Consider the following 18,197-nt stretch of genomic DNA (forward strand, 5'->3'; position numbering starts at 1 on the left):
CTCTATTGTGGTCATACATTTGGCAGGAGGTTAGGAAGTGCAGCTCAGTTTCGACCTCATTTTGTGGGCAGTGTGCACATAGGCAAATCTGGCTCTCAAGAGAAGACAGGCTATGGCGGCCTCTCAATAGAAGGCTATGCTCACTGAGTCTGTACACAGTCAAGGATTTTCTTAATCCCTTCCCTCCCCATCTCTATTTTCATCTCCTCTTCCCTCTCCTGCAGAGTTGTCTCTCATACATATTTTACATATCTAAAAAAAAAACGTACTCAACTCAAGCTTTGTGCACAGCTGGATGTCCCGTGTGATTTTGGTATCAGTGCATGCGTGTGTGCGTTCGATGTGAATGTGTTGATTTCTACTTCATTTATTTGTATGCCTGTGGGTGCATGTAGTTTGTGTTTGCCCTGTATGTATCTATGTGCCACTTCACATTTGTGTATGCCGTGTGTATGCCGTGTGTATGCCGTGTGTATGCCGTGTGTATGCCGTGTGTATGCCGTGTGTATGCCGTGTGTATGCCGTGTGTATGCCGTGTGTATGCCATAGGAGTAGTGGTAGAGCATCCAGGGAATGTGTGCGTGTGTTTGTGTCCATGTGTGTGCAGTCATGTGACCCTCACCTCTCTCAGTTCATGACTATCTCCTAACCCTTGACTAGGTCTTTATTTGGGGGGGGGGGGGGGTGTTCCAGCGGTGTGTTATCAAGAGTATAGTACTCTATATCTCTCAGCCAGCCCTGCCCTTTGTGTGTGTCTGTGTATTAGAGGCCTTATTTCATAAAAAAGTGTCTCTGTAAATCTCTCATGCTCCCGCTGCCTCCCTCTTGAGACACATGGAGCGAGGGAGGAATGGAGGGAGAGAGAGATGGAGATAGAGAAAGAGAGAGGGTTGCAGCTTGCGTTCCTAAGCTTTCTCTCTTTCATGCTCTCGAACGTTCCCTATTTTTTTCTCTCTTTGCCTCTCCCTCTACCCCTCTCCCTCTACCCCTCTCTCTCTACCCCTGTCCCTCTACCCCGCTCTCTCTACCCCTTTCCCTCTACCCCTCACTCTATACCCCTCACTCTATACCCCTCTCTCTCTACCCCTCTCCCTCTACCCCTCTCTCTCTACCCCTCTCCCTCTACCCCTCTCTCTCTACCTCTCTCTCTCTACCCCTCTCTCTCTACCCCTCTCCCTCTACCCCTCTCCCTCTACCCCTCTCTCTCTACCCCTCTCTCTACCCCTCTCCCTCTACCACTCTCTCTCTACCCCTATCTCTATCTACCCCTATCTCTATCTACCCCTCTCCCTCTACCCCTCTCCCTCTACCCCTCTCTCTCTACCCCTCTCCCTCTACCCCTCTCTCTCTACCCCTCTCTCTCTACCCCTCTCCCTCTACCCCTGTCCCTCTACCCCTCTCTCTCTACCCCTTTCCATCTACCCCCTCTCTCTACCCCTCACTCTATACCCCTCTCTCTCTACCCCTATCCATCTACCCCTATCCATCTACCCCTCTCTCTCTACCCCCCTCTCTCTACCCCTCTCTCTCTACCCCTATCCATCTACCCCTCTCCCTCTACCACTCTCTCTTTATCCCCTCTCTCTACCAATCACTCTATACCTCTCTCTCTACCCCTCACTCTATACCCCTCTCTCTCTACCCCTATCCATCTACCCCTCTCTCTCTAACCACCTCGCTCTACCCCTCTCTCTCTACCCCTCTCCCTCTACCCCTGTCCCTCTACCCCGCTCTCTCTACCCCTTTCCCTCTACCCCCTCTCTCTACCCCTCTCCCTCTACTTCTCACTCTCTACCCCCCTCTCTCTACCCCTCTCTCTCTACCCCTCTCTCTCTACCCCTCTCCCTCTACCCCTCTCTCTCTACCCCCTCTCTCTACCCCTCTCCCTCTACTTCTCACTCTCTACCCCCCTCTCTCTACCCCTCTCTCTCTACCCCTCTCTCGCTACCCCTCTCCCTCTACCCCTCTCCCTCTACCCCTCTCTCTCTACCCCTCTCTCTCTACCCCTCTCCCTCTACCCCTCTCTCTCTACCACTCTCTATCTACCCCTCTCCCTCTACCCCTCTCCCTCTACCCCTCTCTCTCTACCCCTCTCCCTCTACCCCTCTCTCTCTACCCCTCTCTCTCTACCCCTCTCTCTCTACCCCTCTCCCTCTACCCCTGTCCCTCTACCCCGCTCTCTCTACCCCTTTCCCTCTACCCCCTCTCTCTACCCCTCACTCTATACCCCTCTCTCTCTACCCCTCTCCCTCTACCCCTCACTCTCTACCCCCCTCTCTCTACCCCTCTCTCTCTACCCCTCTCTCTCATACCCCTCTCCCTCTACCCCTCTCTCTCTACCTCTCTCTCTCTACCCCTTTCTCTCTACCCTCCTCTCCCTCTACCCCTCTCCCTCTACCCCTCTCTCTCTACCCCTCTCTCTACCCCTCATCCCTCTACCACTCTCTCTCATCTAATCCCCTATCTCTATCTACCCCTATCTCTATCTACCCCTCTCCCTCTACCCCTCTCACCTCTACCCCTCTCTCTCTACCCCTCTCCCTCTACCCCTCTCTCTCTACCCCTCTCTCTCTACACCCTCTCCCTCTACCCCTCTCCCTCAACCTCACCCCTCTCTCTCTAACCCCTTTCCATCTACCCCCTCTCTCTACCCCTCACTCTATACCACCTCCCTCTCTCTACCCCTATCCATCTACCCCTCTCCCTCTACCACTCTCTCTCTACCCCCCTCTCTCTACCCCTCTTTCTCTACCCCTATCCATCTACCCCTCTCTCTCTACCCCCCTCTCTCTACCCCTCTCATCTCTCACCCCTATCCATCTACCCCTCTCCCCCTACCACTCTCTCTTTATCCCCTCTCTCTCCCAATCACTCTATACCTCTCTCTCTACCACCTCACTCTATCACCCCTCTCTCTCTACCCCTCTCCCTCTACCCCCTCTCTCTCTACCCCCCCTCTCTCTACCCCTCTCTCTCTACCCCTCTCCCTCTACCCCTCTCCCTTTACCCCTCTCTCTCTACCCCCTCTCTCTCTACCCCTCTCCCTCTACCCCTGTCCCTCTACCCCGCTCTCTCTACCCCTTTCCCTCTACCCCCTCTCTCTACCCCCTCACTCTATACCCCTCTCTCTCTACCCCCTCTCCCTCTACCCCTCACTCTCTACCCCCCTCTCTCTACCCCTCTCTCTCTACCCCTCTCTCTCCTACCCCTCTCCCTCTACCCCCTCTCTCTCTACCTCTCTCTCTCTCTACCCCTCTCTCTCTACCCCTCTCCCTCTACCCCTCTCCCTCTACCCCTCTCCTCTCTACCCCTCTCTCTACCCCTCTCCCTCTCTACCACTCTCTCTCTACCCCTATCTCTATCTACCCCTATCTCTATCTACCCCTCTCCCTCTACCCCTCTCCCTCTACCCCTCTCTCTCTACCCCTCTCCCTCTACCCCTCTCTCTCTACCCCTCTCTCTCTACCCCTCTCCCTCTACCCCTGTCCCTCTACCCCTCTCTCTCTACCCCTTTCCATCTACCCCCTCTCTCTACCCCTCACTCTATACCCCTCTCTCTCTACCCCTATCCATCTACCCCTCTCCCTCTACCACTCTCTCTCTACCCCCCTCTCTCTACCCCTCTTTCTCTACCCCTATCCATCTACCCCTCTCTCTCTACCCCCCTCTCTCTACCCCTCTCTCTCTACCCCTATCCATCTACCCCTCTCCCTCTACCACTCTCTCTTTATCCCCTCTCTCTACCAATCACTCTATACCTCTCTCTCTACCCCTCACTCTATACCCCTCTCTCTCTACCCCTATCCATCTACCCCTCTCTCTCTACCCCCCTCTCTCTACCCCTCTCTCTCTACCCCTCTCCCTCTACCCCTCACTCTATACCCCCCTCTCTCTACCCCTCTCTCTCTACCCCTATCCATCTACCCCTCTCCCTCTACCACTCTCTACCCCCATCTCTCTACCCCCTCTCTCTACCCCTCTCTCTCTACCCCTCCTCTCTCTACCCGTCTCTCTCTACCCCTATCCATCTACCCCTCTCCCTCTACCACTCTCTCTCTATCCCCTCTCTCTACCAATCACTCTATACCTCTCTCTCTACCCCTCACTCTATACCCCTCTCTCTCTACCCCTATCCATCTACCCCTCTCTCTCTACCCACCTCTCTCTACCCCTATCTCTCTACCCCTCTCCCTCTACCCCTCACTCTATACCCCCCTCTCTCTACCCCTCTCTATCTACCCCTCTCTCTCTACCCCTATCCATCTACCCCTCTCCCTCTACCACTCTCTACCCCCATCTCTCTAACCCCTCTCTCTACCCCTCTCTCTCTACCCCTCCTCTCTCTACCTCTCTCTCTCTTCCCATCTCCCTCTACCCCTCTGTCTCTACCCCCCTCGCTCTACCTCTCACTCTTATACCCCCCTCTCTCTACCCCTCTCTCTCCACCTCTGTCCATCTACCTCTCTCCCTCTACCACTCTCTCTCTACCACTCTTTCTACCCCTCTATCTCTGTCGGTCTCATTTTCTCATTCTCCACTCACTCTTGTCTTTCACATATTCCCACCATTTCTCTTTCTCTCTTTCCCTTGTTTTTGTCTGTCACACTCTGTTCATCCTTCCTCTCACAATCCCTCCACAACCTAGAGCATGGGTGTCGAACTCATTTTGCCACAAGTGCCGCATCCAGTCTTCAATGAGGTCCAGAGGGCTGCACTGAAAATGTGTTATATTTCCTCACATTCAAAATGTGCAAAAGAGACTCCTCCATCCATCGTTTTTGGATACTCCTGGACTGTCTGGCTTTCATTGTGGTGATTATTATAATTTCTACAGGACTTAATTTAGTGTATTGAAGTATATTAAAATATATATATATTTTTTGTTTATCTGTTGGCCCTAGCCCCGATCTCAGGCCCTGTGTGTAGTTAACCGACCCTCTCTGCCCATTCATCGCCATTTTACCTGTTGTTGTTGTCTTAGCTGATTAGCTGTTGTTGTCTTACCCGTTGTTGCCTTAGCTAGCTCTCCCAATCAACACCTGTGATTGCTTTATGCTTCGCTTTATGTCTCTCAATGTCAATATGCCTTGTATACTGTTGTTTAGGATAGTTATCATTGTTTTAGTTCACAGCGGAGCCTCTAGTCCCACTCTGCATGCCTCAGATTCCTCCTTTGTCCCACCCCCCACACATGCGGTGACCTCAAACAGTATAACCAGCATGTCCAGAGATGCAACCTCTCTTATCATCACTCAGTGCCTGGGCTTACCTCCACTGTACCCGCACCCCACCATACCCCTCTCTGCACATTATGCCCTGAATTTATTCTACCACGCCCAGAAATCTGCTCCTTTTATTCTCTGTCCCCAACGCACTAGACGACCAGTTTTGATAGCCTTTAGCCGTACTCTCATCCTACTCCTCCTCTGTTCCTCGGGTATTGTGGAGGTTAACCCAGGCCCTGTGTGTCCCCAGGCACTCTCATTTGTTGACTTCTGTAATTGAAAAAGCCTTGGTTTCATGCATGTTAACATCAGAAACCTCCTCCCTAAGTTTGTTTTACTCACTGCATTAGCACACCAAAAATTCTTGGTGATATTTCCATGCCCAACTACAACATTTTCCATCAAGATAGAACTGCCGAAGGGGGAGGAGTTGCAATCTACTGCAGCAATAGCCTGCAAAGTTCTGTCATAATTTCCAGGTCTATGCCCAAACAGTTCGAACTTCTCATTAATTTTTTTTATCTCTCCAGAAATAAGTCTCTCACTGTTGCCGCCTGTTATAGACCCCCCTCAGTTCCCAGCTGTGCCCTGGACACCATAGATGAGGGGCAATCAATTCACATATCTTCAGAGTTCGTTCTGTTAGGTGACCTAAACTAGGATATGCTTAACACCCCGGCAGTCCTACAATCTAAGCTAGATGCCCTCAATCTCACACAAATCATCAAGGAACCCACCAGGTACAACCCTAAATCTGTAAACATGGGCACCCTCATTGATATTATCCTGACCAACTTGCCCTCCAAATACACCTCTGCTGTTTTCAATCAGGATCTCAGCGATCACTGCCTCATTGCCTGCATCCGCTATGGGTCCGCACTGTCAAACGCTCCCTAAAACACTTCTGCGAGCAGGCCTTTCTAATCGACCTGGCCCGGGTATCCTGGAAGGATATTGACCTCATCCCGTCAGTCGAGGATGCCTGGTCGTTCTTTAACTTCTTATGGGCAGGTTGGACGGTAGCGTCCGGTGAAATTGCAGAGCGCGAAATTCAAACTACAGAATTATAAATATTTAACTTTCATAAAATCACAAGTGTAATAGATCAAAATAAAGCTTAACCTCTTGTTAATCCAGCCGCTGTGTCAGATTTCAAAAAGGCTTTACAGTGAAAGCACACCATGCGATTATCTGAGGACAGCGCCCCGCGTACAAAACCATGAAAAACATATTTCAACCAAGTAGGTGCGACACGAAAGTCAGAAATAGCGATATAATAAATGCCTTACCTTTGATCTTCTTCTGTAAGCACTCCAAAAAGTCCCAGTTACATCACAAATGGTCCTTTTGTTCGATAATGTCCTTCTTTATATCCATAAAAACTCAGTTTAGCTGGCGCGCTTCAGTCAATAATCCACCCAGTTTCCCTCCATCAAAATGCATACAAAATGAATCCCAAATGTTACTAATAAACTTTTCCAAACAAAACAAACAACATTTATAATCAAACCTTAGGTACCCTAATACATAAATAAATTACAAAATTTAAGACGGAGAATCGTTATTGTCTTTACCGGAGAAAAATACCAAAGAATGCGCTCTCATTCACACGCTTGGAAACACTACAGCCAAAATGGGAGCCACCTAGAAAAACTACAATTTCTGGCTCATTTTTCCAAAAAACAGCCTGAAACTCTTTCTAAAGACTGTTGACATCTAGTGGAAGCCCTAGGAACTGCAATCTGGGAGGACTTCGCCTTATAATAAAAGTGACAGCCATTGAAAATAGTGGTAGGCTGAATTCTTTTTTTTGGGATGGTTTGTCCTCGGGATTTCGCCTGCCATATCAGTTCTGTTGTACCCACAGACATTATTAGAGCTGTTTTGGAAACTGTAGAGTGTTTTCTATCCAAATCTACCAATTATATGCATATCCTAGCTTCTGGGCCTGAGTAACAGGCAGTTTACTTTGGGTACGCTTTTCATCCGGACGTGAAAATACTGCCCCCTACCCAAGAGAGGTTAAAAGTAATTTCCTCACCATCTTAAATAAACATGCCCCTTTCAAAAAATGTAGAACTAAGAACAGATATAGCCCTTGGTTCACTCCAGACCTGACTGCCCTTGACCAGCACAAAAACATCCTGTGGCGGACTGCAATTGCATCGAATAGTCCCCGCGATATGCAACTGTTCAAGGACGTCAGGAACTACACGCAGTCAGTCTGGAAAGCAAAGACTAGCTTTTTCAAACAGAAATTTGCATCCTGTAGCTCTAACTCCAAAAAGTTTTGGGACACTGTAAAGTCCATGGAGAACAAGAGCACCTCCTCCTAGCTGCCCACTGCTCTGAGGCTAGGTAACACGGTCACCACCGATAAATCCAGGATAATTGAACATTTCAATAAGCATTGATCTATGGCTGGCCATGCTTTCCTCCTGGCTACCCCAACCCCGGCCAACAGCTCTGCTCCCCCCCCCCCCCCCCCCCCCCCCCGCCGCAGCTACTTGCCCGAGCCTCCCCAGCTTCTCCTTCAACCCAAATCCAGATAGCAGATGTTCTGAAAGAGCTGCAAAACCTGGACCCGTACACATCAGCTGGGCTAGGCAATCTGGACCCTCTCTTTCTAAAACTATCCGCCGCCATTGTTGCTACCCCTATTACCAGTCTGTTCAATCTCTCTTTCGTATCGTCCAAGATCCCTAAAGATTGGAAAGCTACCGCGGTCATCCCCCTCTTCAAGTGACACTCTAGATCCAAACTGTTATAGACCTATTTCCATCCTGCCCTGCCTCTCTAAAGTGTTTGAAAGTTAACAAACAGATTACTGACCATTTCGAATCCCATCGTACCTTCTCCGCTGGACAATCTGGTTTCCGAGCTGGTCACGGGTGCACCTCAGCCACGCTCAAGGTACTAAACGATTTCATAACCGCCATTGATAAAAAACAGTACTCTGCAGTCGTCTTCATCGACCTGGCCAAGGCTTTCGACTCTGTCAATCACCATATTCTTATCGGCAGACTCAATAGCCTTGGTTTCTCAAATGACTGCCTCGCCTGGTTCACCTACTACTTTGCAGACAGAGTTCAGTGTGTCAAATCGGAGGGCCTGTTGTCCGGACCTCTGGCAGTCTCTATGGGGGTACCACAGGGTTCAATTCTCGGGCCGACTCTTTTCTCTGTATATATCAATGATGTCGCTCTTGCTGCGGGTGATTCCCTGATCCATCTCTACGCAGACGACACCATTCTGTATAGATCTGGCCCTTCTTTGGACACTGTGTTAACTAACCTCCAAACGAGCTTCAATGCCATACAACTCTCCTCCAACTGCTCTTAAACGCTAGTAAAACCAAATGCATGCTTTTCAACCTTTCGCTGCCCGCACCCGCCCGCCCGACTAGCATCACTACCCTGGGCGTTTCTGACCTAGCATATGTGGACAACTACAAATACCTAGGTGTCTGGCTAGATGGTAAACTCTCCTTCCAGACTCATATTAAACATCTCCAATCCAAAATCAAATCTAGAATCGCCTTTCTATTTCGCAACAAAGCCTCCTTCACTCCCGCCGCCAAACTTACTCTAGTAAAACTGACTATCCTACCGATCCTCGACTTTGGCGATGTCATCTACAAAATAGCTTCCAATACTCTACTCAGCAAACTGGATGCAGTGTATCACAGTGCCATCCGTTTTGTTACCAAAGCCCATTATACCACCCACCACTGCGACCTGTATGCTCTAGTCGGCTTGCCCTCGCTACATATTCGTCGCCAGACCCACTGGCTCCAGGTCATCTATAAGTCTATGCTAGGTAAAGCTCCACTTTATCTCAGCGCACAGGTCACGATAACAAAACCCACCCGTAGCACGCACTCCAGCAGGTATATCTCACTGGTCATCCCCAAAGCAAAAACCTCCTTTTGCCGCCTTTCCTTCCAGTTCTCTGCTGCCAGTGACTGGAACGAATTGCAAAAATCGCTGAAGCAGGAGACTTATATTTCCCTCACTAACTTTAAACATCAGCTATCTGAGCAGCTAACCGATCGCTGCAGCTGTACATAGTCCATCTGTAAATAGCCCACCCAATCTACCTACCTCATCCCCATATTGTTTTTATTTACTTTCTGCTCTTTTGCACACCAGGATCTCTACTTGCACATCATCATCTGCTCATTTATCACTCCAGTGTTAATCTGCTAAATTGTAATTACTTCGCTACTATGGCCTATTTATTGCCTACCTCCTCACGCCATTTGCACACACTGTATATAGACTTTCTTTTTTTCTATTGTGTTATTGACTGTAAGCTTGTTTATTCCATGTGTAACTCTGTGTTGTTGTTTGTGTCACACTGCTTTGCTTTATCTTAACCAGGTCGCAGTTGTAAATGAGAACTTATTCTCAACTGGCCTACCTGGTTAAATAAAGGTGAAATAAATAAAATACAAATAAAACATTTGAGTATATTACTCAAGTTATTTTTTTTATTTCACCTCACCAATTTGTACTATTTTGTGTATGTCCATTACATGAAATCCAAATGTAAATCTATTCAAATTACAGGTTGTAATGCAACAAAATAGGAAAAATGCCAAGGGGGATGAATACTTTTGCAAGCCACTGTGTGTGTGTGTTTGTCTACCTCGTGTGTGCGTTTGTGTATTTGTAGCGAGTGTGTAAAAATCTCCCCTCCTCCTCTTCCTCTGACTATAAACCAGGGCTGTCCCTGTCCCAACACCACAACCCAACCCAGCAGCCCAACACCCTAACACCACAAGGCAACCCATCAGCCCAGCACGACAAGCCAACCCAGCAGCCCAACACCACAAACCAACCCAGCAGCCCAACACCACAACCCAACCCAGCAGCCCAACACCCCAAGACCCAACAAGCCAACCCAGCAGCCCAAAACCCCAACACCACAAGCCAACCCAGCAGCCCAACACCCCAAGACCCAACAAGCCAACCCAGCAGCCCAATACCCCAACACCACAAGCCAACCCAGCAGCCCAACACCCCAAGACCCAACAAGCCAACCCAGCAGCCCAATACCCCAACACCACAAGCCAACCCAGCAGCCCAACACCCCAACACCACAAGCCAACCCAGCAGCCCAATACCCCAACACCACAAGCCAACCCAGCAGCCCAAAACCCCAACACCACACGCCAACCCAGCAGCCCAACACCCCAACACCACAAGCCAACCCAGGACCCCAATACCCCAACACCACAAGCCAACCCAGCAGTCCAATACCCCAACACCACAAGCCAACCCAGCAGCCCAACACCCCAACACCACAAGCCAACCCAGCAGTCCAATACCCCAACACCACAAGCCAACCCAGCAGCCCAACACCACAACCCAACAACACAGGTCTGATGACATCACTCAGATAAATTGATTCTTGTCTCACTGTCTGACGGATGGCTGGGTCTAGAGGATCATCTCCTTGTCTTTTTTACTTCCTTCCACCCTGTTCTTATCAAAAGTTTGAAGAGGGTTCTCTTCAGCAACGGCTGATATCTCATCTAGAAGAGAAGCCTCTTCAAACTTTTTTATCCTCTCTCTATCCTTCTCCCTCTCTCTCACCCCCTTTCATCTTTCTCTCTCTAGTGTTCTCTCTCTCGCTTTCGCTCTCTCTATTTCTCTCTCGCGCGCGCACTCTCTCTCTATTGTTCTCTCTCTCTTGCGCGGTTTCTCCCTCTCTTGGCTTTGTTCACTTGATTACGCCCAGCTGTCACACTCACCCCGACCCGTTCTTGTTGCTTTCTTACATTGATTTGGCCTGATATCACTCTCTCTTTTTTATGCATTGGACACACAGCTCATTTCCTCTCCAATGACCACGCCGCAGGGCCAGCCAGTGTGTGTGTGTGTGTGTGTGTGTGTGTGTGTGTGTGTGTGTGTGTGTGTGTGTGTGTGTGTGTGTGTGTGGGTGGGTGTGGGTGTGGGGGGGGGGTACTCCAGCTGTTAAACTCAAATCAAGCACATCCTCTTTTTTCAAACACATCTCCCTACATTGCTTCTCCCTGAGTTGATTATGATCTTTCAGATTTTGTCAGTCCAGTAAAATCAAACACTTATTAAAGGATTGGTATGGGTGGCGCTTCTGCTGCTAGCGCAGTGTTTTGCCTGTCTCACATCTTTTAGGCAGTGAGGTGTGTGTGTGTGTGTGTTTGTGTGTGTGCAATATCCTGTCTCTCCCTCCTCTCTCTCTCCACTTTCCCACCTCTACAGAGGATATTGAAGCATAGATATGCATCAATGGTGTTGGCATATACAGTGCATTCAGAAAGTATTCAGACACTCACTTTTTCCACATGTTGTTACGTTACAGCCTTATACTAAAATGGATTACATTTATTTTTAAACTCATCAATCTACACACAATATCCCATAATGACAAAGGGAAACAGGTTTTAGAAATGTTTGCATCCTTGAGATGTTTCTACAACTTGATTGGAGTCGTCCTGTGGTAAATTCAATTGATTGAACATGATTTGGAAAGGCACACACCTGTCTAGATAAGGTCCCACAGTTGACAGTGCATGTCAGAGCAAAAACCAAGCCATGAGATCGAAGGAATTGTCCTTAGAGCTCCGAGACAGGATTGTGTCGTGGTACAGATCTGAGGAAGGGTACCTTAAAATGTCTGCAGTATTGAAGGTCCCCAGGAAACACATTGGCCTTCCCCAGGAAACACAGTTTGGAACCACGAAGACTCTTCCTAGAGCCGGCTGCTCGGGCCAAACTGAGCAATTGGGGGAGAAGGGCTTTGGTCAGGGAGGTGACTAAGAACCCGATGGTCAATCTGACAGAGCTCCAGAGTTCCTCTGTGGAGATGGGAGAACCTTCCAGAAGGACAACGATCTCTGCAGCACTCCACCAATCAGGCCTTTATGGTATATTGGCCAGACAGAAGCCACTCCTCAGTAAAAGGCCCAAGACAGCCTGCTTGGAGTTTGCCAAAAGGCACCTAAACGACTCTCAGACCATGAGAAACAAGATTCTCTGGTCTGATGAAACCAAGATCTTTGGCCTGAATGCCAAGCGTCACGTCTAGACGAAACCAGGCACTGCCCATCCATCCCTACGGTGAAGCATGGGTGTGGCAACAACATGCTGTGGGGATATTTTTCAGCGGTAGGGACTGGGAGACTAATCAGGATCGAGGGAAAGATGAATGGAGCAAAGTACAGAGAGATCCTTGATGAAAACCTGCTCCAGAGCGCTCAGGACCTCAGACTGTGGCGAAGGTTCACCTTCCAGCAGGACAACGACCCTAAGCACACAGCCAAGACGACGCAGGAGTGGTTTGGGACAAGTGTCTGAATGTCCTTGAGTGGCCCAGCCAGAGCCCGAACTTGAATCCGATCAAACATCTCTGGAGAGACCTGAAAATAGCTGTGCAGCGACGCTCCCCATCTAACCTGACAGAGCTTGAGATGATCTGCAGAGAAGAATGGGAGAAACTCCCCAAATACAGGTGTGCCCAGCTGGTGGTGTCATACCCAAGAAGACTTGAGGCTGTAATTGCTGCCAAAGGTGCTTCAACAAAGTACTGAGCAAAGGATCTGAATACTTATGTAAATGTTATATTTCCATTTTTACTTTTTTATACATTTGCAACAAAAAAAATATTCAATTATGTAGATTAATGAGGGGGAAAAACGATTGAATCCATTTTAGAATAAGGCTGTAACGAAACAAAATGTGGAAAAGTGAAGGGGTCTGAAAACTTTCGGAATGCAATGTAACTCATTACATCGCCGCATTCATGGAAAAATAGTTGTTGATAGAGCTGCAACAGGTAAATTGATGAAAACTCAGACAGACAAACATGTGGACATGAATCTAGGGTTAGGCTTGAGGCTAGGTTTAGGGTTGAGCTGGAATGTGGACATGAAGCTAGGGTTAGGGTTGAGGCTAGGTTTAGGGTTGAGCTGGAATCTGGACATGAATCTAGGGTTAGGCTTGAGGCTAGGTTTAGGGTTGAGCTGGAATGTGGACATGAAGCTAGGGTTAGGCTTGAGGCTAGGTTTAGGGTTGAGCTGGAATCTGGACATGAATCTAGGGTTAGGCTTGAGGCTAGGTTTAGGGTTGAGCTGGAATGTGGACATGAAGCTAGGGTTAGGCTTGAGGCTAGGTTTAGGGTTGAGCTGGAATGTGGACATGAAGCTAAGTTTAGGGGCAGAGCCTCAAACCTAGACATAAGCCTAATCTTAATCCAATGAACAATGTCTGTCTGTCTGTCTGTCTGTCTGTCTGTCTGTCTGTCTGTCTGTCTGTCTGTCTGTCTGTCTGTCTGTCTGTCTGTCTGTCTGTCTGTCTGTCTGTCTGTCTGTCTGTCTGTCTGTCTGTCTGTCTGTCTGTCTGTCTGTCTGTCTGTCTGTCTGTCTGTCTGTCTGTCTGTCTTGTCTGTCTGTCTGTCTTGTCTGTCTGTCTGTCTTGTCTGCCTGCCTGCCTGCCTGCCTGCCTGCCTGCCTGCCTGCCTGCCTGTCGGAGAGAAAGGGAGGTTGAGAGGAGGGAGGGAGAGAGGAGGGAGGGAGAGAGAGAAGGGAGAGAGGGTGAAGGAGGGATGGGGAGAGAGGAGGCAGAGAGAGATGAGAGGAGGTGGAGGGAGGGAGAGAAAGAGAGAATGGTGGGGACAGATGGAGCGAGAGAGAAGGGGGATAGTGAGGGAGGGGGAGAGAGAGCTGGTGAAAGAGGGGAACGAGGGTGGAGGGGGGGAAAGAAGGGGGAGGGAGAGAGAGAAAGAGACAGACATACGATAAAGGAGAAAAACATCAACCCTGTGACTCATCTTTTCCCATTGCAAAAACATAAGCTACTGTGATATTTTACATTTTTGCCAAAAACGTGCCAGGATGACGTTTTCCTATAGTATCATGTTGGTTGTACCCTAGTGCTCCTGATCAGGGACTCCTGGCCCTAGTCTGAGCCTACTGTTCCTGTGAACAGTCCATAGAGCCTGAACCTAAACCATTGTCTGCTGTCTTTACCATTTACAATACAGTGATTGGTGATGATTACTGTTTGCTGCTTTATCCCATAGTGACTGCTTCTCATTGAGTCTCTGGGTGGGTGTGATCAGCATGCGAATGCCGCAGTGTTGTAGACTAGAGCGTGAGGCTGTTAACTCAAAGAGAGCCCTTCAATAAGTAGGACACTGCTGTAAAGTGATGCCAAACCAAACCACTCCAGACATCTAGTGAAGGTACTTTCAACGACGAACAAGAAAACCTCTTTTACCTCTCTCTCTCTCTCGCTCTCCCTGCGTCTTTTCACCAATACTTTCTTTAAAAGCACTGTCTCTCTTCTCTTTCCCTCTCCATCTGTCCACTCTGGTTTCTTAACCGTTTTTAACAGACACAAGTGCTTATTCTATGTGACGGCCTCAGAGTCTCTGTCGACTGCGTCTGACAAAAGACATGCCAGATCCGCTGTTAGGAGCAAGAGTGTTGAACGCCACCCTAGTGCTGCCTCTTCTCACTGTAGGCTTCAATGTGAAGAGACATCTCGTGGGAAAACAGAGCCTAATGCATTATTATAGAACTATAAATATAGATACAGCCCCTAGACGACGCGTAGAAACTCTCTGCTGTCTGCTGCTGCCTGTAGATAATGATTATTTCACAGCCCAGACCAATGTTCAATGCTCTTCAGTGCTGTCATGGGCCCACTTTGGCTACTTCCCTCTGCCTCTCTCTCTCTCTATGTGTGTGCGTGTGTGTGCGTGTGTGTGTGTGTGTGTGTGTGTGTGTGTGTGTGTGTGTGTGTGTGTGTGTGTGCGTGCGTGCGTGTGTGTGTGTGATAAAGGGAGAGAGAAAGAGAGGGAGAGAGATATAGGGAGAGAAAAAGAGAGAGAGAGAGAGAGGGAGAGTCTCTGGAGTTTTCACTGAACTATCCAACGTCTGATTATTCTCAAAGTTGGATGGGAATGGAAATTGGTTACTGTTTTTCTTAACTGCCCCATGGGGATGTATAACGTTTGTTATATACAGTAGTACTATACACTGAGTATACAAAACATTAAGGACAACTGCTATTTCCATGACATAGACAGACCAGGTGAATCCAGGTGAAAGCTACAGTATGATGCTTATTGATGTCACTTGTTAAAACCATTTCAATCAGTGTATATGAAAGGGAGGAGACAGGTTAAAACCTCTTAAGGATCGGACCCTTTTTTTCAATATCCGCTTAAAATGACATACCCAAATCTAACTGCCTCTAGCTCAGGACCTGAAACAAGGATATGCATATTCTTGATACCCTTTGAATGGAAACTCTGAATTTTGTGGGGGGAGTGTCCTTAATGTTTTGTACACTCAGTGGATAATGAATGTGGTTATATGTGATTTGAGTTATGTTGTTGTAGTACATATTTGACAGGAAGTAAAGGCTCCTCAGGGTCCTTCCCATCCCAGTAGCTAATTCTACTTAAGAAGAGGAAACAAGGAAGGAAAACACACACAAACAAACACACAGTCAGACTCAGTCCATCCAGTGTTTACCAACGGATTAGACGCTCCATTTCCTAATTGAATTTTCCTGGGAACGCCACGGCTACTATCTGTCTCTAAACACAAACTATACCCCCCGTAGACAGACAGGGAACGCCACGGCTACTATCTGTCTCTAAACACAAACTATACCCCCCGTAGACAGACAGGGAACGCCACGGCTACTATCTGTCTCTAAACACAAACTATACCCCCCGTAGACAGACAGGGAACGCCACGGCTACTATCTGTCTCTAAACACAAACTATACCCCCCGTAGACAGACAGGGAACGCCACGGCTACTATCTGTCTCTAAACACAAACTATACCCCCCGTAGACAGACAGACAGACGTGAATACACACACACACACACTATCCCACTCCCCACGCCGGTCTTCCTACCTCATCTAGTGGGAAGCAGCAACATTCATTTAGATGGCTAAGTGTCCTTTTATTGGGGCTTGTGGACACAAACTGATGGCTTGTTGGGTTGTAATGAGGTTTTAATGAGAAAATCCTGTTTGTGTGTGTATGTGTTTGTTTGTGTATGTGTGTGGATGGATGGGGTCGGGGGTCAAGAGGTAGAGATGAGCTGTCGTGTCACATGGTTGAATAGCAAACAGACCCTGTCTTGTTTTAAAAACCTTTTTATCCATCCATCCATCGCTCTCTCTTTCTCTTTCTCTCTATGTTTCTCTCTCTCTATGGATCCTGCGCACGCGCGTGTGTGTCTGTGTGTGTATTGTAAGCACATACTGTGCTCTCCCTTCTTTGACTCCGCCCTCCTACTGAGTACATCATGTCTACTCTCTAATGAAATGTGTCCTTTCTGTGAAGAGACAGTCATTGCTGCTGTAGAGGAACTGTGCCTCCTCCACAGGAGGAGCCAGGCCATCTGTCTTGGCTTGGATGGTGTAGTAGTTAAAGGACTAGTGCTGTTACAGTGATACAGTGGTGTAGAGCTGCTGGGAAAAAAGGAACAAGTCCCTGTGATGGTTGTACTGTTAATGAGACTGTCCATGGGTTCTGAAAGTTAAGGGAAGCTGTGTTCTTTTTAGTCAGGGAGTCTGTGAAGATCTTTCTCTCTCTCCTTTTTGTCTCTCTCTTTTCCCCCCTCCCCCCATCCCGTCTCCTCTCTCCCTCTCAGTCTGATCTCCAGCCCTTCTCTCAGCACCTCTGCTTCACCACTGTGAAAAACCCCACTTTATTTTATAAGATTACTGCAGGTGGGAACAGATCTTTATTGCTAGCCTTCTTGTCATACGAGCACTGCTCACCGCTGTGTGATGGTGCTCTTGGTGGTACTTTGTGCCCCCAGTGGGTTTTGTACCCTCATTATTTCTGGGCTGCTGGATAAAAATATACATAATACTCTGTAGTATTCCCTTTTAAGGGAAAACATCTGTTGTAACGCAAGAGGGAAAAGTCATGCAAAGCCAATTTGTCTTTATCACAACTTATCTCTTCTCGCATGACTCAAGTACTGTTAAGTTCAACACCTAGGCTGCCTTACAAGGAGACACATTTGAACCAACACAAATTCTCATGTGTTAGTCTTTGTTTTAACTCATGTGTTAGTCTTTGTTATAATTCATGTGTTAGTCTTTGTTATAACTCATGTGTTAGTCTTTGTTGTAATTCATGTGTTAGTCTTTGTTATAATTCATGTGTTAGTCTTTGTTATAACTCATGTGTTAGTCTTTGTTATAATTCATGTGTTAGTCTTTGTTATAATTCATGTGTTAGTCTTTGTTATAACTCATGTGTTAGTCTTTGTTATAACTCATGCGTTAGTCTTTGTTATAATTCATGTGTTAGTCTTTGTTATAACTCATGTGTTAGTCTTTGTTATAATTCATGTGTTAGTCTTTGTTATAACTCATGTGTTAGTCTTTGTTATGACTCATGTGTTAGTCTTTGTTTTAACTCATGTGTTAGTCTTTGTTATAACTCATGTGTTAGTCTTTGTTATAATTCATGTGTTAGTCTTTGTTATAACTCATGTGTTGGTCTTTGTTATAACTCATGTGTTAGTCTTTGTTATAACTCATGTGTTGGTCTTTGTTATAACTCATGTGTTAGTCTTTGTTATAATTCATGTGTTAGTCTTTGTTATAACTCATGTGTTAGTCTTTGTTATAATTCATGTGTTAGTCTTTGTTATAATTCATGTGTTGGTCTTTGTTATAATTCATGTGTTAGTCTTTGTTATAACTCATGTGTTAGTCTTTGTTTTAACTCATGTGTTAGTCTTTGTTTTAACTCATGTGTTAGTCTTTGTTATAATTCATGTGTTAGTCTTTGTTATAACTCATGTGTTAGTCTTTGTTATAACTCATGTGTTAGTCTTTGTTATAACTCATGTGTTAGTCTTTGTTATAATTCATGTGTTAGTCTTTGTTATAACTCATGTGTTAGTCTTTGTTATAACTCATGTGTTGGTCTTTGTTATAA

At 47.3% G+C, this 18,197-nt stretch overlaps 1 protein-coding gene across 1 annotated transcript in view; it reads left to right on the forward strand.

The window, feature by feature from the left end:
* LOC129823646 (glypican-1-like) overlaps nt 1-18,197 on the forward strand; it is a 126,096-nt gene that overhangs the window by 1,638 nt on the left and 106,261 nt on the right. The window lies entirely within an intron of this gene.

The sequence above is a fragment of the Salvelinus fontinalis genome, chromosome 26 (genome assembly GCF_029448725.1).
Source record: "Salvelinus fontinalis isolate EN_2023a chromosome 26, ASM2944872v1, whole genome shotgun sequence".
Lineage (NCBI taxonomy): Eukaryota > Metazoa > Chordata > Actinopteri > Salmoniformes > Salmonidae > Salvelinus > Salvelinus fontinalis.